The sequence below is a fragment of the Mastomys coucha genome, unplaced genomic scaffold (assembly GCF_008632895.1).
Source record: "Mastomys coucha isolate ucsf_1 unplaced genomic scaffold, UCSF_Mcou_1 pScaffold6, whole genome shotgun sequence".
NCBI lineage: Eukaryota > Metazoa > Chordata > Mammalia > Rodentia > Muridae > Mastomys > Mastomys coucha.
This window is the reverse complement of record NW_022196912.1, coordinates 14,489,622-14,508,596: the sequence shown is the minus strand read 5'-3', so window position 1 is coordinate 14,508,596 and position 18,975 is coordinate 14,489,622. Positions and strand designations below refer to the sequence as shown.

The window sequence follows — 18,975 nt, the reverse complement described above, 5'->3', positions numbered from 1 at the left end:
GGCGGCGGTGGCGGTAGTGGTGGTGGAGGTGGTTGTGGTGGTTTTTCAAGACATGGTTTCTCTGTATAACAGCCCTGGCTATCCTGGAACCCACTTTACAGACAAGGCTGACCTCCAGTTCAAAGAGCTTGCCTCTGCCTCTTGAGTGCTGGGATTAAAGGCATGGGCCTCTACACCCGACTTTAGATTGCCTTTCCTAATGTCCCTGTGATAATTATTGGATATTGTACACTCTGCAGTGTGCACTTATCACATTGGGCATGAAAAAAAGATGCCAAGATGAGGATTTTTGCCTGCAAAGACCAAGCTCCCATTTATTGTTAGCAGTTATGTGGCACTGAGTACACCCTATCAAATACCCTGGGAAAGTTGGTCATTCCCGAAGCTTGTGCTGCTGGCCTGGTCTTCAGAGGGGGTTCTACTATCAGACACTGACATCTCCTCGTCCACACCTCCTGGCTCCAGTGAATATGGAGAAACCTAACTCAGGTGGTCACAGAATGAACACAGACCCACGGTCACCTCAAATCCAAGTTTAAAAAGCCACCTTCATTAGCTACCTCTCTTCGATTTCAAGCCAAAGAGACACATTCCAAACTTTTCTCCTCTTTCCACCCAACAAGTCTTAAACTGTCATCGTGACAGCTGAATCTCCTCTCCTTTACTCACTTCCTATCCACCACTATCCTCAGCCTGTATCTTCAGTCAGCCCCTTATCTCCCCCCATCCCTTGTAACAAGGCATTTGCCTTCTGTAGATTCTTCACCCAGCCGCAGGTTTGAGTTTTTCTTTTTACTTACAAATAGGAGCATGGGGTTGCTCTGCTCAGGGTAAAGTCCAAACTGTAGTTGAAAAAGTCTTTTACAATGTCAAGTCTGCTATTTCTTTCCATTTCTCTGCCTTGTTCTCCAGTTAGTCACTCATTCCTTCATTCCTTGATTCACACAGCCATCTTGTTCTGGGATACCAAAGATGCAAGTGATCAAACAGATAAACAAAATGGAGTTCATTCCCCTTGTGGGGTATTCAAGGGTGGGTAAGTGGGTGAGTGAATGAGTTAAGATTCTGAGTCTCCTACTGATTCATCTAATGCTTCTAAACTTCCAGGTCCACAGTGCTAGGCTAAAGCATCTTCATGGGATCAAATCAGCCTTCTAGAGACGATGCTTTTCTATCTATCGCATGCTTTCTGTTCCCGGCACTGCTTAAAGTACTTTATACATTGACTTGTTGAATCTGTAAAATAATCTGTCTGTAAGTTAATGCTGTCACTGCTGTCTGCTTGCTGTGCTGGAGGTGTGTGACCTGGCTGGCCTCAGCAGCAGGTGTCATGTTGAAAGGTAAGCAGAGGACCTCCTACGATCATCATCGCTGTCCCAGTGCCCTGCTTGTATGTCAAGAATGTCTACAGGGTGCAATTCACAGCTAATCCACAAACTCTATTGTCCTGCCTGCAATTAGCGAGTCATATCAAAAGACACACTGCCAAACAGGCAACTTGAATTTTGTTTAATTTCAAAAGATAAAAATGGGCAGAAAACATCCACAAAGTCCTTTTAGTTTAGACTTAAAATATCTAAAAATGAAAAAAAAAATCTAAAAATGACCCTCAAACATTAAAAAAAAAAGTTGCCTTTTTATTCATATGGGAAACATTGAAATGATAAATAGCAACTTTTTCACACACAACTTGGCAAAACTTCAAACTTTACAATAATCCTAGCAAAGATGTGTAGAACACTCTGCTCACGGGTTGCTGAGAGTGGAGCAGTGACCCTGCGCTTTTTGAAACAGCCACAAAGCGTATATTGCTTTTCTTTCCATGCATCTGAGCATCAACTAAGTCTCTGACTCCCAACAACACACCATATTATGTTCAAGGTCATCCATTGCCACAGCTCTTGAAGCTGCTAAAGACTGAACACTACATGTTCAAGCTGGAGAAACTCTGATAAAAACTCATAATGGATCACTCTGAAGCTCTTATAAGAAAAAAAAAGTCTGGAGTGATTTCCAAGAGAAACTGTTACAGGGCAGGGGGTGGGAAGCAAATTACTTAAAAAAAAATTATGTAGCATGCTCTTACCTTTTGTATGATGAGGAAATAACAAAATACACAAGTATCTATTTGCCTATCCAAAAAGACATCTAAGAAGGCTAAATAGGAAGTGATAACATGCATTCCAGTTGTAGAAAGAATTACACTTCCCTGTGGCCAGATGGAATGACACTTCTGAGTGTACCTTTTTGTATATAACACTAATTTTTGAAAGCACCTATTTTTATCGAAAAAAGACTCTAAGTGGAAGGGAAAATTGCAAATAATCTCAATAGTATTTAAAATTAATGATAGTCATTTTGAAAAGGAGAGTAAAGAAAATTCAAATAATACTAGTAATTTACAAATATAATATTGGACCATACCTATTTCTTAATCCTATTCAAAGTCAGCAAAGAACACAATCAAAATCAGAACTTTAAAAAAAATAAACCTTTTTATAGAGATAGAGACAGTGCAATTGTGCTGACTAGTTTTTATGTCAACTTGACACACAACTTGGCATCTTGGAATAACTTTTAACTGAGAAAATGTGTCCATATGTGAGACCTATAGGCAAGTATGTAGAGCATTCTCCTGATTAATGACTGAGGGCCCAGGCCCCTGGTACTACTCCTGGCCAGGTAGTCCTATGTGGTATAAGAAAGCCAGCTAAGCAAACCCTAGGGAGCAAGCCAGTAACTGACTTCACGTAACCACACTCTTCCATGGTCCCTGCCTCAGTTCCCGCTTTGAGATCCTGCCCTGACTTCCCAAGACGACAGACATTAAACTGTAAACTAAAACAAACCATTTCTTCAAGTTGTTCTTGGCCAGTGTTTTGTCACAGCACTGGAAACCTTGACTACACCAACAATTAAATCTGAATTTATTTTAGATTTATTACAGGATAAAGCAAATGAGTTAAAAATGTCTTCACATGGTGAAGAGCTGTGGTTGTCAATGGGGAAGAGGAGTCCTAAAAATAATGAAAGAAGGAAGGCTAAAAGACTCTGATGGAACAGATTTAATTTCAGGTATTTAGATTCAGGATTTCTAATATGCACAAAAGTGTATGTGTGTATGTGTATGTATATACACACATACACATATACATGCACAAGCATGAGAACCTGAGTTCAGATTCCCAGCACCCATAGAAATAAGTGGTGTGTTATGGTACACACATGTACCACATGTACATAACCTTGCCAGCTGACCTGGAAAATTAGCAGGAACAGGCAAATACTGGAACCCTCTGACCAAGCAGTCTAGCCAATCAGTGAGCTCCAGGTTCAATGAGAGACTGCCTCAAAAAATAAGATGATGGATCAATTAAAAAAGGCACACAGTATCCTCCCTCTGGCCTTCACACATGTCCTCATGGGTGAGCACACCTGAACATTTTCCTCAACATACCTAAACACACAACTTTTCAAAGTACAAACAAAACAGATATTCCTTTTACAGAGCAAAATATCTTTCTAAAAAATTAAGGATTAATATAAAATAATATAAATTAATTTAATATTAAATATACAGTCCACATATTTTTACAATGTTATGAAGAATCACTGTCAAAGTCAGCAGTGGTGGCGCAGGCCTTCAATCCCAGCACTTGGGAGGTAGAGGCAGGCAGATTTCTGAGTTCGAGGCCAGCCTGGTCTACAGAGAGAGTTCCAGGACAGCCAGGGCTACACAGAGAAACCCTGTCTTGAAAAACCAAAAAGAAAAAATCATTGTCCCACACAATTTAGCACTAGAAGAAACATTCATAATGTCAGGTTAATGCAAAATAATAAAAGATCCAGCCATGTAAAACATGTTTGGATACAGAAAAACTTGGAAAGAGAAGTTAAAGGAAAAAGGAGATAAGGTTACATGGGGATATCCTCACGCTCCTGGCACTGTTTGAGGAATAACTAATGTTCTAATTCTGAAATCAGAACCAGCAACATAATCCAAAGGGTAATTAGCATTCCCCACCCCTTTCTGGCAGGCTCTAACAGGCCAACTTGTGGAGCTCTGTTGCTCTATCTTTGTGATGTACAGTTTGGAAAGCTCCGTTTATGGAGATGTTATTATCCCCAAGAACACAATGCTTTTTCAAAGAGAATAGACAAAGAGAGCCTTGAAAGGATTGTTCCAAAATGGTCTGTCTGCTGTCAATTACCCATCCGATGAGAGGCGCATAGAAGAAAGAAGCTGTTAATTCACAGGATAGTTAAGAATTCAAGCTTTCAGGAAGTCATTTCTACTGTCAAAATAAAAGCATAGCTTTTGCAAGATTAAAGTTGACACAGTTGGCACACACACTACCACGAGCATTCTGACCTGTGCTGTCTCCCAGGTCAGCTCATCCTCTGCTGTGCAGAGTAATCCTTCTTGAATGCTACAAACATCCAGCATAGCGAGAGCCGGCCTGCATGGCTTTCTTCCCTCACTTTTGCTAAGGACTCTATTAGCCCAGGCTTCTGCTAGCCCTTGTGTTTTTCTTCCCTCTCTTTCTCTCTCTACTTCACTCTCTCCCCCTCACCCCTCCACACAATTCCCTGCGTCTCTCTTTTTTCTTTTTTCTTTTTTCTTTTTCCTTCCCTATGCTTTTTGTTTTAAGAAAACTTCCTTTTGCTGCCCCACTTACCCAGAGCCCCAAACCGACCCCCTTGATCTTCAGTCACTACACCTGAATCAAGATGAGTCAAACTTTTATTTTTAAAAAATATATTTAATATACAGTATTAAATATATTAATTTATTATACTTAGAATATGTTAATATATACATTAATGTCGATAAAATATAAATTTATATTAATAATATACAATAAAACAATAATAAACTGTAAATAAAATCTATAATTATATTAAATATAATATATAATGTTGAATATAATATAAATATATATGGGCCTAGAGAGATGGTTAAGAGTACTTGCTATTTCACAGAGGACCCAGGTTAAGTTCCCAGCTCCTACATCAGATCGCTTTCAACTTCCTGTAACTCCAGTACTAAAGAATCTAATGTTCTTAGGTAGCTATACACATATAGTGCTCTTACGTACATTTAGGCACACATACACGTACACACAAAATAACAATAAATATTTTTAAAATTATGCATACATAGAACTTGGCATGGTGGCTCAATCTATAATCCGAACACTTGGAAGATGGAGACAGGAAGATCAGGAGTTCAAGATCAGTCTGGACTGCATGATATACCCTGTCTCTAAAACGTAAGCCAGCCAGCCTGTATTATTTTTTTAATGTATGGAATGCCCACCAAAAGGGGCCGTGATTCCTAAAGAAAACTTTCTCCTTCACTTCCTAGGGAGAGAAGACTAAAGGCCTGATGAGGATTTACCCTGCTGTCTTGTTAACCTTGAGAAGACGGTGTAAGACAGAGTATTCCTGGACAGGGAATGCAGCCTTAGGTTCCAACCCCAGGACCACATAAACCAAGCATGGTGGCATACACCTGCCATCCTGGTACTCAGGAGGAGATGAGGGATCCAAAATACAAAGTGATTAGAAGCTACTTAGGATCAGTCTGGGCTGCCTGAGACTAGGGAAAGAAAGAACAGAGGGGAGGGAGGAAGTGCACAGGAAAAGAAATGGGAAAGGTGGGGAAGGAAAAAAGAGAAAAGGTTCTCCCTGTACGATGTAGAGATTTGAACAGCATTAGTGAAAGCTACTCCCTTGATATCAGAGAGATGCCATGCTTAGGCTGGGGAATTGACAGAAAAAATATAAACCAATGGCCAGGATAGAAAAAGTATTAGATATTGTTGTTATTCAAATATCGCTCTCTCCCCCCCATCCCCCCACCCCACCCCCATCAGAATAAAAGACTTCCTGCATTGGGAACAACTGTAAACCTGGTGACCTTTTCTGTGACATGCTTTCCAGAGGAACTTCGGCCACACACATTTACAAATTGTTGCTCCTGAAGATATATGGCTTATAGGAAAGGGGGTTGCCGCTTCCCTGGAATATGTGGAGCTCTGAATATTGGCTGAGTCACTTCACTGTCCAAAAGATGAAAGCAACACCAGGCTGCTAAGGAATGACCTTGGGGACAGGTATTATTTGAAGCTTGGGGGACCATAGGGGAACCATGAACTTGGCCCAATCAAGTCTCCCTTGACTTGAGACTTCCCTTGACCTCAGGGGCTAGCAGTCACTGATTAATCCCAGAAAAGGAACAATGGTGTTCCTAATAAGATGACTGGACTCCCAAAAGGCTTCCTTTGGGATTAAACATTTCATGGAGTGCCAGACAGGAAATTTTTCATAGGGGCGAGGAAACTGGATTTCCTGCTGTAGTAGGTGTGTACGAAAATCAAGCATCTGTGTCCCTTCGTTGTTTTGTTACTATAACAAATAACTAATCTATGTATGAAGATTAAAGGTTATTTGGGCACAAAGATTTGGAGATTCTAGTCCATGACCAGGCTGACCCACTGCTTCCAGATAGCTAGTGGAGTGCCTCATGGCAATTTTACAGAGTGTGTGACTGAGCAAGACCACTTACTTCATCATAGAGAGGGAAGAGAAGAGAAGGGCCTCTGTCGGGGCCTTTAACCCCACTCCACCCCCATGAACACACACTAAGCTCCATCTCTTAAATGCCCCCACTCTTAAATGCCTCCACCCCTCAATAGCACCACCCTGAGGGATCTGTTCTTCTTGAGGCTAATCTTCATGAGACAGGAAGCTCGGCATGCTTTTCTTTACTTTACTTTTTTGAATGTTTATTGTTCATTTACTCTTATTTATTTTTATTTTATGTGTATTGGTGTCTTGCCTACGCATTGTCTGTGTGAGGGCATTGGACTCCCTGGAACTAGAGTTACAGATAGTCTTTGTGAGCTGCTGTGTAAATGGTAGGAATTGAACCCCGGTCCTCTAGAAAAGCACTGTGTGCTCTTAACCACTGAGCCATCTCTTCAGCTCCCCAACAGAGCATTTTCTACCTGTGTTTGTTTCTAAGATTTAGGAGTCCATTTTTGTCCAGAACAAGGGACTTCTGTCCTTCATGAATGCAAGAGAAAGCTGATGCTCCTTCCAGCCCATATCTATCTAAAGGTGCAATGTCTTAAACTGGGACACATGAGTTTCACACGAATAAGTGGAGATCTAGCCATCAGACACAGTGAAAAGAACATCAGCTCTGCCTCCTGGCTTTATGCACCTGAAGAGATATTAAGCTTTCTCACCTCAGTTCCTCTGCTGTGAAGGTCTCTGCCCAAAAGTTTTCATTGACACAGGTAATGTAAACAAAGTATTCTGCCTGCTGGTGACACATGCCAATAAATGAGAGCTGTCACTATTGTTTTTCCTAAAGAATAATTCCATGAAACAAGACCCATTGGCATCAGGCTCATAACTTTTCACACAAGAAGACACTGAAGCCTAAAAGGTTATAGAACTTGTTCAGGCTCACATGACTAGTAAGCCGAAGAGCTGAGACCCAACCTGTTTTGTTTTGTTTTGTTTTTCTGTTTGGGTTACCCATGCTTTTAAATATGTTATCTTCTCCTCATGACATTGTCTGAAAATCTATACTCATCCAGGCCACTAGACAGCTGGTTGCATGGGTCCTGGATGTCTACAAGACTGTTTGAACAGGAGCAAATGAAGTCCAGACCGACAGCATCCATGGGAAGCACTCTCCTGAATAAAATGGGGGTCATCTTTCCAACAAATGACTGCTACAGAATCCCAAAGGATCTTGCAGTCAGTAAAGTATTAACAGTTTAGGACTGGCAGGATGTCTCAAGGGTTAAAGACCCTTGCCACACAAACCTGAACACTTAACTTCAACCCCAAAAACACACTGTAAAAGGAGAGAATACAACCAACTCTCAAAAGTTATTGCCAACCTCCACATGTGTGCCATGGGACCTGCAAACACATAATGTTTTAAATCTTTTAAGTATTACAGTTTAGTAGAGAGAAGAGCAAAAATTAAATCCATCAACTAGAACTGCCTAAATATTTTTGGAAGGGCACATAACAGTGGTCTTTACATCATGATCTTCATACCAAATAATGTCTGGCAGGCTTTCTAAGAACTATATTGCACTCTCTAGCACTTTTCTCTAAAGGAATGACTGAGTGGAAACAACCCCATGACACAGAAGATGGTGCTTGCGACATGAAGCAAACATTGTCTTGTGCTTTCAATTCCTCTGAGAACAGGATACGAAATGGTCTCTACTTCAGACAGCCTGTGCTGACAATGCCTGATGTGCTTCCACAGCCTGCCTGTCCACCCTGGGGGATGCTTTTGAAGTTGGTGGGAAAGTCAGACTTCATAGAGAAACTGCAGATCCGTATCTCTTATGGTTAAGATAATGTCTATATTCATATCATTATAATCAACATACTTCAGACACAACAGCAGGACAGCCAAATCTTCCTGTCTCATACCCAAGCGTAATTAACTCTTAAAAACTTACTGGCTGGCTGGTTGCAGAACCATTCCACCACCACAATGTCCTTAGAATCCATTGCCCTCACATCCCTATTTGAATCTTGGTTTCACTCCCACTAAAGACATTTCATCACTGTGCTTTGGTGGCTAACTCTCACCTAATCCCCAATACTTTGCGCCAGTTTAATGCCATGTCCCTCCTTGTCCAGCATCTTTGAAATCTGCCTTCTACTATAGTCAATAAGAATATAAATCCCTTCTTTCCATTTCGTGTAACAGTTTTGTTTTTTTAATTAATCAAAGACAGTGCCACGTAGTGCCGCTGCCTGCTGAGGTAGTCAGCAGGTAGTCCCCTTTCAGTCTTGTCCTGACCACTGTCCAAGGGGAGAGTTAGTAAAATAAAATGCTAGTAGTTTGAAGACATGAAGTTTTGATGTAGTTTTCCATGCTGCAATAGGTAACAAACACATAGTTTAATGCCACTCTATGGATAATATGATGTAAACAGGCAAGTAAATGCACCATATCAATAAACATTGGGTTCAGGTTAAGGCAATCTCTAGTTTCTTCTGTCCAAAGCAAAGGTTCTGCCAGGCATAGTGGTGTACACCTGGAGTCAGGAACTAAGAAGGTGGAGACAAAAGCATCTATGTAGCCAATCTGGGCTACAAAGCAAAATCCTGAATCAAAACACAACAAAGCAAAAACACTTCTTAATTCTGTTTTGTTTGAAGACAGCAGTAATGTGTAGCATTTGCCTGCAGGACATGTTCCCACAGGTGTGCCCAAATATCCACGGGTGACCATTGTCAATGGATCATGGGTCAGGCAGCTCCCACTAGGAACAGATTCACAATTTGTATCTGCAAACATCAAGCACTTCTTTAAGTAAAATTATAAAATTTAATGTTCAAGTTTAAAAAAAAACCCACATTTCATACAGCCAACACATACCACAGATATCACAAATATACATGGAAAAATAAATTTTCAACTGATTGTCTTTTGAAATTTTTTCCTAAACATTTTCCTGATTTCTTAACTGTAGAATCTCCAGGTAGTTTCTCAAACTGTATCAACTTAGGGATATAAGTTCTCTGAAAAGAAAGTAGAAAGAATTCATTTTATCATGTGCCATAACCAGTGAGTTTTCACCTATTGCTCCCTTAGAACCCTGGACTTCATAATGTTTTATTATTTTTATAGTATAAATTTTTAGAAATACTGTCAAACTTGGGGAGACCTCTCTCAGGGTCTCTTTCATGGAGAAACTTCGGCTATCTAGACATAACAAATTTCCTTTTTAGTGACAAGCTTAAATACATTTGGGGTTGAGATGTATAAGATAGTCATAGTTATATATATTGTAGTTTACAGAATATTACTGATAGGAGAGAATTTTCATTTTTAGTCATTGATGAAGACAAGATCGTTTTTACAACTTGACTCATGTAGTGATGGAAAGGATTTCTTACGTACTGGCTTTTGTTTCATGTCTTTAAAATATTATTTTCTGCTCCCACATGCATAACTCCAAAGCTGCGCACTGTAAGATGCTTTTAACCTCTGACCTGACAGGTGTGCATATCACCTTTGAACTCAAGAACAAAGGCAGTGAGAGACAAAGGACACTTGTGTTCTGGTTTTTCCCTTGCTGGGCTTATATCCTAGAAGGTGTTATTAAATAGATTTGGGGGAAAACAGAAAGTAAGTGGGGGATTTGTGAGCCTTTCTTCTGTGTGGAACTTCAGAAAGGAACTTATGCACCACAAGATATAGGCTTATTCTGTTAAAAAGGAAAATGCAGCAGATTAAAAGAGACAGTGAATAGTAGTTAATGAAATGGCCCCTCAGTTATCACTCCTGAGCTTGCCCTGGGTGGGGTCCAGAGGTTACAGTGCTATCAAGGGACCTGGAAGGTAGCAGAATAAAGAATCAGAGGTCATGGTGCTGATAAGAGTGTCTAATCCAAGCCAGGAACCAGAGGGATTCAGCCCTGACCTTCATGAGGAACAGTGGGTATGTCCTAGTAAACACCAAGAACAAAACACCAAGAACAAAGCAAAGACAGGTGAGCTCCAACCAGTTCCACAGATGTGCACAGGGCACTAGACAAGTAAGTCACAGCAAAGCCCTGTGAGGTAACCCAAGAGCTCAGGATCCAGACCTCCACCTCACATGTCCTCCCCTTCCAAGAGGTCACACAAGGAAGCAATCACTGTCCGGTGCCATGTTCCTTCAGCTCTTGCTCCAGGAAGAGTCTTAACATACCAGAACCATTAAGAAACTCCTCGGACTCTTCCATTAATACTTTTAATTACATCTACCGCTCACCAAGAAATTTGTATTACCATAACAGTGCTGCTTTTTTAAGATTATATCCCACAATAACTCTAAAACAAACAGAGGTTCTATTGCATTTTATATGGAAAAACATAAAGCAAGGGAAAATTAATTTCCTAAGGCAGTCTTGCTAAGATCCCACCAGTAGAACTCAGGAGCTTATACTCAAACTCAACTGCCTGAAGCAGCTTGAAGAACTCGGGGTGTCTAATACCAGTAGTCCCATCTATTTGGGTTGACTATTCTGCATAGAAAATCTTTTTCCAGAGTTAGGATTTAGTGCCCTTCAGGATAAACAGCCGGTACAAACAAACATCCAACTAAGGGTTGCCTTCATTCCACTGTGGAGTCAAAAGTCACGGTTGACCACCTAGAGAGTTTCTCTTAGATTTGTATTCGTTTGTTTTGCCTGGCCAGCATGTGCTGTCAGTAAGAAACCTGTAAGAAAAATTCCTTGCTCTTCCAGAATATTCAAAGTAGCCAGCTTTTCACACAACAGAGCTCAAAATGTTTCAAAGAGGGATACTTTCTAGAGAAGCAATGAGTGTCTGTCATGATCCTGTGGACCCCACACCCAGGCTGTGCTGCCAGGAGCCACCCCATCCCCTCTACTCCGTTAAAGAAACCTGTGATGGAACTCACTGCGCGTTCTCTCCCAGCACGCCTGTCTTACACATTCAAATTCATGGAAAGCCATTAGGAAACTGAGGCAGGGAACCCAGAAGCTAGCAATGCAAGGCCTTCAGATTCCATTCTCAAATTTATGATGAGAACTTGTAAAGCTACATTGACTGTTCACATCCCTTTCATTTCTGCAAAACTAAAGGGGGTGCAACCATCACAATAGCATCATAAAGTTATATTGTTATTATATAAAATTTCTCGGCTACTCCCTGTGGAAGAGGAGGCAGAAAGAGTAGGCGAGCCAAAGGGAATGGAGGATGCTAACAAAATAAGGCCCTCTAAATCCACATGATCAAAGGTCACGTGAACTCACAAAGACTGAGGCAGCATGGGCGGGGCCTGCACAGTCTGAGTCAGGTCCTCAGAGTATTGATTGTGGTGTCTGGTTTAATGTTTTCATGGGATTCCTGGGTGTTTGAGCAAGTGGTTCTCTGACTACTGGACCTTCTCTCTGGCTCTTTTTCTTCTGTCTGCCTCTTCCAACTTTGATGTGATAGTTTTTGCATTGTCTTATTATATTTTATTTTGTAATATGCTATTATTATCCCTTAGAAACTTGTTCTTTTCTAGTGAGAGACAGGAAGAGAGTGAATTCAGATGGGAGGGAAGGTAGGGAGGAACTGGAAGGGGTTGGAGGGGAACCACGTAATCAAGATAGATTATGTGAGGAATGGAATGTATTTTCAAAAAGAAAAAAAAAAAATCAGCGTTACTGCCAAAGTTGGGAAAACCTCTATGCACTCTCATTTGTGTAGATGGTTCAAGCATGGTTTTTGCTTGAGAAAGTGCTCGTGTTAAATGCACTCTGTCCCTTCAGATCAGCCGCTCCACTACTCTCTGCAGACCTAGTTCTCAGAGCACGACATCATGCTCACAAAGTGAGGTAGCATCTATGCTGAGCATAGATGTCCTTCAAGCCTCTGGTCCACAGCGTACCACAGCTGATAAGAGCTATATACAGAGCTACATTTTGTTCCTAAGCAGTTCTGTTTGTGTCTAAGGACTCCCATCCTCATGATTAGATACTGTCTTAGCCAGGGTTTCTATTCCTGCACAACATCATGACCAAGAAACAAGTTGGGGAGGAAAGGGTTTATTTGGCTTACTTCCATACTGCTGTTCATCACCAAAGGAAGTCAGGACTGGAACTCAAGCAGGTCAGGAAGCAGGAGCTGATGCAGAGGCCATGGATGGATGTTCTTTACTGGCTTGCTTAGCCTGCTCTCTTATAGAACCCAAGACCTCCAGCCCAGGGATGGCACCACCCACAAGGGGCCCTACCCCCTCGATCACTAATTGAGAAAATGCCCCAGAGCTGGACCTCATGGAGGCACTTCCCCAACTGAAGCTCCCTTCTGTGATAACTCCAGCCTGTGTCAAGTTGACACACAAAACTAGCCAGTACAGATACATAGGGTTTTTTTTGTTTGTTTGTTTTTGTTTTTGTTTTTGTTTTTTTTATTCCCAACTCCTAGCTGGGAGTGCCTCAAAGTCTCAGGGAGCATTAGAGAGGCTGAGTCTCTTCTCCACTCAACTGTCACTCATCCTACCTGTCCTTACCCAAGGGTGTTGGACGTTTAATCAATGTAGCACCAAACTGTAGATTCGTGACAACAATGGCTGTAAATAGATACTAGGAGAGGCAAGCAAAGGCCAAAATGGAATTGAAAGTAAATATTTTCCTCACTAGATATATTTTGGACCTTATCTCATTCATTCAAAATTGTCCCAACCACATAGATAGATAGGTAGATAGATAGATAGATAGATAGATAGATAGATAGATAGATAGATAGATAGAGATAGAGATCAAATATATATATATATATATATATATATATATATATATATATATATATATATACTTGAACTTCAATGTGTATAAAATAGTATCCTATGCTATATAGGAATAAAAGTATTCTTATCTATATGCGAAAACAGTGTTTTTACTGTCTGTTGTGACCATATTTAAATCTGAAGGTCAAGACCAGCACCCGATAGTTGGGCTCTCTCCACACATTTTTGTTTTCTTTTAGCCCATCATTCATGGATGGTAACTAAGAGAACTTATCAAATTCAGGCCAATGAAGGAAAACTTCAGAAGTTCCCCACGACTGTAAATTGGGAACTTGTTCTTTATGGGAGAGGCAGTTTATTTCTTATCACATAACTTGTAGCATCACTTTTAAAATCCTGGATCAGTGATTCTTAACCTTCCTAATGCTGTGACCCTTGAAAGCAGCTCTTCATGTTGTGGTGACCCCCAACCATAAAATTATGTTGTTGCTACTTCATAACTGTAATCTTGCTACTTTCATGAATCTTAATGTAAATATGTGACATGCAGGATGTGTGATATGCAACCCCAACCCACAGGTTAAGAACTACTGCTCTAAAAGCTGGAGAGGTGGCTCAGCAGTTGGGAGCACTTGCTGCTTTTCCAGAGGACCAGGTTGGTTCCTGGCACCCACATGACAGTTTACAATGTTCAATAACTCCAGTTGTACGGGTGCTGATGCCTTCTGATTTCCATGGGCTCTTGCACACATTTGGTGCACAGACATACACGCAGGCACAAACACACACAAAGAACTGCTCTCTTCTGCAGGTGAGAACTCTGTTCACACTTTCAATCCTCGAGCAGTTTCCTCCACCACATGGTTTGAATGTGAAGTGTCCTCCACTGCATGTGTTTTGGGGAACTTGGTCCCCAGCTGGTGAAGTCAGGGGAGAGGTTGTGGGGCCTTTGGCATAAGAATTGGGGGTGGCAGAGGTAGATCACTGAACAGCAGCCCTTTGAGGCTTACATCCCAGCTTCCCTTCCATCCTAAAGTCTATTTGCTTCCTGATCCACTGCACCAAGAACAAGCCACAATTTCCCACCACCATGGACTGAGCCACAACACCATGCCTTTTCCACCATGATGGGCTTTAGTCCCTGAAACCATGAGCCGCCAAAATAAAGCTTTCCATGAGTGGCTTCTGTCATATATTTCTCATGGTAGAAGAAGGTAATGAATCCATCCAAAGGCAGTTATGACCCACAGAGGTTCCTAACAGCACAGAAGCAACATTACCCTTCACAGGCACTTCTAAAAAGCTTGCGTTAGATGTGACCTAATCTTAAGGGATGCCCTAGATTATTCACTACTTAAACTAAAATAATTGACAATACATGTTTTAGTTAGTATTACTTAGGCCAAAAGTAATAAGATCCAACAAAAAAATAAACAAGGATGGGCAAAAAAATAAGCCTGTAATGGCTCAGACAGAACAGCGACTTCAAAGTGTGAGTGGACAGAACAGCAAGTTCAAAGTGTGAGTGGTCTCGGGCCACTAAACAGCTGCTTGGGATGAAGGCAGGGGCATCTTCAAGTTTTGGTGTTTCCTATTCCTCCATGGGTTGACTTTGTCTGCACAATTGTCCTCTGTAGGTATAAAGTGGCAGCCAAAGGTTTAAATACCCCATAAAGACACAACAGAGCAAGCAAATGAAGGTCGGTTTTTTGTTTTGAAGCTTTTGCAATCTGGAAAAAAAAAAAAGGTTTCTAAAAACTCCTTAGCACTCCCCACAATCTCACTGCTCAGAGCTGTTGTCCATGCCCATTGCTAATGTTGACAAGCAAAATGGCCTTTCTCTGGTTATGCTAAATCTGTGATGAGAGCAGATCTCCTCAGTCACAGAAGTAGTGAATTTAGCTGTCAGAGCCAACCATGTGCTATGACAACTTTCCCCTCAATCTCCATGTTTATAGAGTTCCTGAGTTTCTCCTCAGGTTTGTTGCATGGCTGAGAAATCTGTTTATTTCATTGCCACGTGGGTCTTTACTATAGAGTCACCCATATCTGGAAGTGACTTGAGTGAGCAGTAGGTTTCTTCCTTTAGAAAATCAGTTTGGTCCAGAGGCCCAGCCAGGGTGGAAATGAATTGTTTTATTTGGTGCTTAAAGAGTTGGCTTGCAAATGTCTCTTTTAATTATTTGAAATAACAGCTGAAAGTCAGAAGACTATAAACATTTAAAAAAAATACAGGTGTTTGTCTTTTCTTGAAAATTCAGATAACACCTATTGGGCCTCCGCACCAACACTGTCATCACCCTCTGAGATAGAGTAGTGGGGCCTCTTATGGTCAGCTAACCACAACCCCATTTTCAATTCTGTTGCTTGCCTGGGCCACCCCCGAAGTTCTAGAGCTCAATGGACCAGAATATAATATACTCAAGAGTCCAGACAGCTCAGTCAAGTCAAAAAGTCAACACATAGATGAAAGAAAAAAGAAAACGGTCAGGAGATCTGAGGCCTAAAGGCTATTCCCAGAGGAAAACCATCCTGAAATTCACAGCCGGCTTCCTCTCCCCACACACCTTGGGAAGCAAGCCAACCCTGATGGGAAAGAAAGAAGAGAGAAAGAAACCTCCGCTTGTTTCTTGGGCTAGTCTACAACAATCACTGTGTCATGAGAGGCCCCAAACACTGGATCTGATTACCTGCTGATCACACTGTGAGCTTGCAGAACAAGCCAGTTCCCACTAGTGACAGTATACAATTACTATCTGCTACACTTTCTGGATCTTACCACAATATTCTTTTCAGGAATTTCTTATGCAGTACACCACCCCCTAACACAGGCACGCTTACCCTATCTTGATAGGCCTGGTGGCAGGTGGCCCAAGAGGAGTCTGAACACTGTCTCAAAGAGATTAGGGTTTTCAGTTTTCTGTGTTTCTCAAAGTCCCCTTTTCCTTCCTTTTGGAAATCCATATTCATGATTATGCCCACTAAAACTCTTCTTTCTTTCTGAATGTCAAAGTCCAAGGCAGGAAAGGCCAGAAAGGATATTTCAGTAGGTGGCTAATTCTAACTAAATTAGAACCAAAAAGATAACTTCTTAGTATCCCAATCCATAAATAGTTCATATTCAAAATAAATAAGACTGTGCATAGGGGCTGGGAGAAGGCTCATTGGGTAAAGCATTTGTCACGAAAGCCTGGCCTGAGTGGGAATCCTCAGAACCCATTAAAAAACCAGGCAAGATAGTGGACATCTGTAACCCCAGTGTCCTTAAAGGGAGATGGGAGGTGGAGACAGAAGACTGGAAGCTTCCATGCCAACTATCTTGGCATACTCAGTAATGAACAAGAGACCTTGTCTCAAACAAATTAAAAGATGAAGACTGGCACTTGAGGTTGTCTTATGACAGTCAATGCATTCTGTGCCATGTGTGCACCCACATTCACATACACACATACAGACACACACACACACCATACACTAACACAGAGGAAGTTTTTTAATGTACACAGCAGGGCACAATGTTGCACGTTAACACCAGCAACTGAGTACAGATCCTGTCATTTATAAGATGACTGAAATAGTATTTTAAAATTAGGACAACATTTTTTTCCAGATCAGAAAAAATGGGGAATTACATATCCTAGAGATCACTGTGGCCTTTGGAGACATTTCTATCAAACTGGATTTGGCCATAGGGAAATCAGGTCAGTGTAATGAGATCAGACATTTTGAGTCCAAAGCACCCCTGGAAGCACACAGAACCTGAGCAAGGCTCCTTCCTGATGCAGAGGTGACAGTCAGTTGTCTGTTCTACTTCCTGGTGGTGTGACATGCACACTCCAGGAAAAGCCAGTTGAATAAAAGAGCTCGTTCTAGTCAAAGAGCTTCAGGATTTGGAGTGAAGGCGCTGAGGAAACACAGAGGAGTTGGGAATTGTCTAGAACACCTCTCTCTCTCAGTCTTATCCTCACCCGAACAAGCACCTGAAGTGAGATTGGGGGTGGGGGTGGGGGGAATTGAGCATGGAACTGGGAATACTGAGATATTCCATAGATCTTAACTCATTATCCCCTATCTTTAAGTGAGCCCAACTCGATTGGAAGTTATTAGGCAGTTAACACATGTCCAGTACTGTATTAAGGACTGTATGAACTATCAAATATGGCAAACCTATTGACCTCAAGAAGCTTGCTATCATGCTAGCTGGCTGATGTTATCCATATGGAGAAAATAAAGCCCAATGCAAGAGTGTACTGCATACAAAACTGGTCTTGTATCTCTGTGATTTCAATTTGCTTATGCACCATCCCACACATATATCTACTGTTATAACAAATTAAATTAATCATAACTTAAATATTCAAATCTAGCATAGATTATATTCCACTATAGCTAAAATGAGAAGACAGATAATGCCAAATGTTGACAATGATGTAGGAAAACTAGATCTTTTATGTCTCAATGACAGAAGGATAACCCAATGAGCTAACTTAGGGCAGCCAGCAGTAGTTATGAATATATGGACAGAGATCTCTGGATGTGTATGTTCTGCACCAGGAGATTCAGCCAACCACAGATGGAAGGTATTTTGAACAATTATTGAATTGACATTGAACATTTATTGGTATTGACCAATGATTGCATTGGTATTGAACATGTTACAGACCTTCTTTCTTGACGTTGTTCCCCAAACAATATAATCTCCAATACATAATATTTACATTGTATTAGGCATCTAAGTAATGTATAAAGGAGAAGCTATGTATGGCGACTCATGCCCATCATACCAACACTCAGGAGGCTGAGGCAGGAATATGGCTGGGTCCTTGAGACCATCCTGGGCTATGTTGTGACTTTAAAGCTACTCAAGGCTATGAAGAGAAACCTTATCTAAAAAAGGAAATGAAAGAAGGAATGGTGGGAGGAAGAGGAGGAAGGTGGGAGGGAAGAAGGAGGTGAATGATAAGAAACACTGTGTATCATTTTATATAAGGACTTTGAGTGTTTCAGGTTTGGGTATCCTCACGGACCCCTGGAACCAGTCTCCTTGGATGCAAACAGATGCCTGTATGATCTATGGCCCAGAAATCCACTCTTCTAACTAGCAGAAATCCATGTTTTTTCATCAAAATACATGTACAAGGATGGTCATCAAAGCGCTATTTAGAATATTGCCTAACGGGAACCAACCCAAATGACTACAATTAGTAGATGTAAGTAATAAAATATACTCAAGCATGAGTACACGACAGAGCAGTGACAATGAGCAAACTAGAATGATGAGCAACAATACGGACAGGCCTCACCCAAGTGATGGGAAGAAACCAGGTGAGACGATAGCCGTGTCCTAGGCAGTTCTGTCCATATGAAGTTCAGGCTTAAATAAAGCTAATCCACTGTGCCCTGAGTACGCCCAGAATGCTTGCCTTTGTCTGGGAATGCTAGCCATTAGATTGAAGCAAAATGAAAAATGAAAGCTGTTAGGGATTAAGGGACGGTAACAGGCCTAGGCCAATCAGAGGAGTGAGTTCACATTGTAAAAACACCATTTGCATGCTTTTTTTTTACACTCTTAATTTATTCAGCACATACACACTTCATCTGTTGAACCATCTTTCTCCCTGCTCTCCAAAATGGGCTTTTATGTGTGTTGTTTGTCTTTTTTTTTTTTTTTTTTT

The 18,975-nt window shown here is 41.1% G+C and overlaps 1 long non-coding RNA gene across 2 annotated transcripts in view; it reads left to right on the top strand.

Moving 5' to 3' along the window:
* LOC116079675 overlaps window positions 1–5,914 on the top strand; it is a 7,018-nt gene extending 1,104 nt beyond the window's left edge. The window contains exons 2-5 of one of the 2 annotated variants that reach the window (XR_004114117.1): window positions 1,108–1,340; window positions 2,937–3,075; window positions 5,165–5,273; window positions 5,369–5,914. This is a non-coding gene — a long non-coding RNA (uncharacterized LOC116079675). Of the gene's footprint in view, window positions 1–77; window positions 1,341–2,936; window positions 3,076–5,164; window positions 5,274–5,368 lie in introns of those variants that run through there. The other variant, XR_004114116.1, reaches the window with a different exon arrangement.
* The last annotated feature ends 13,061 nt before the right edge of the window (window positions 5,915–18,975 follow it).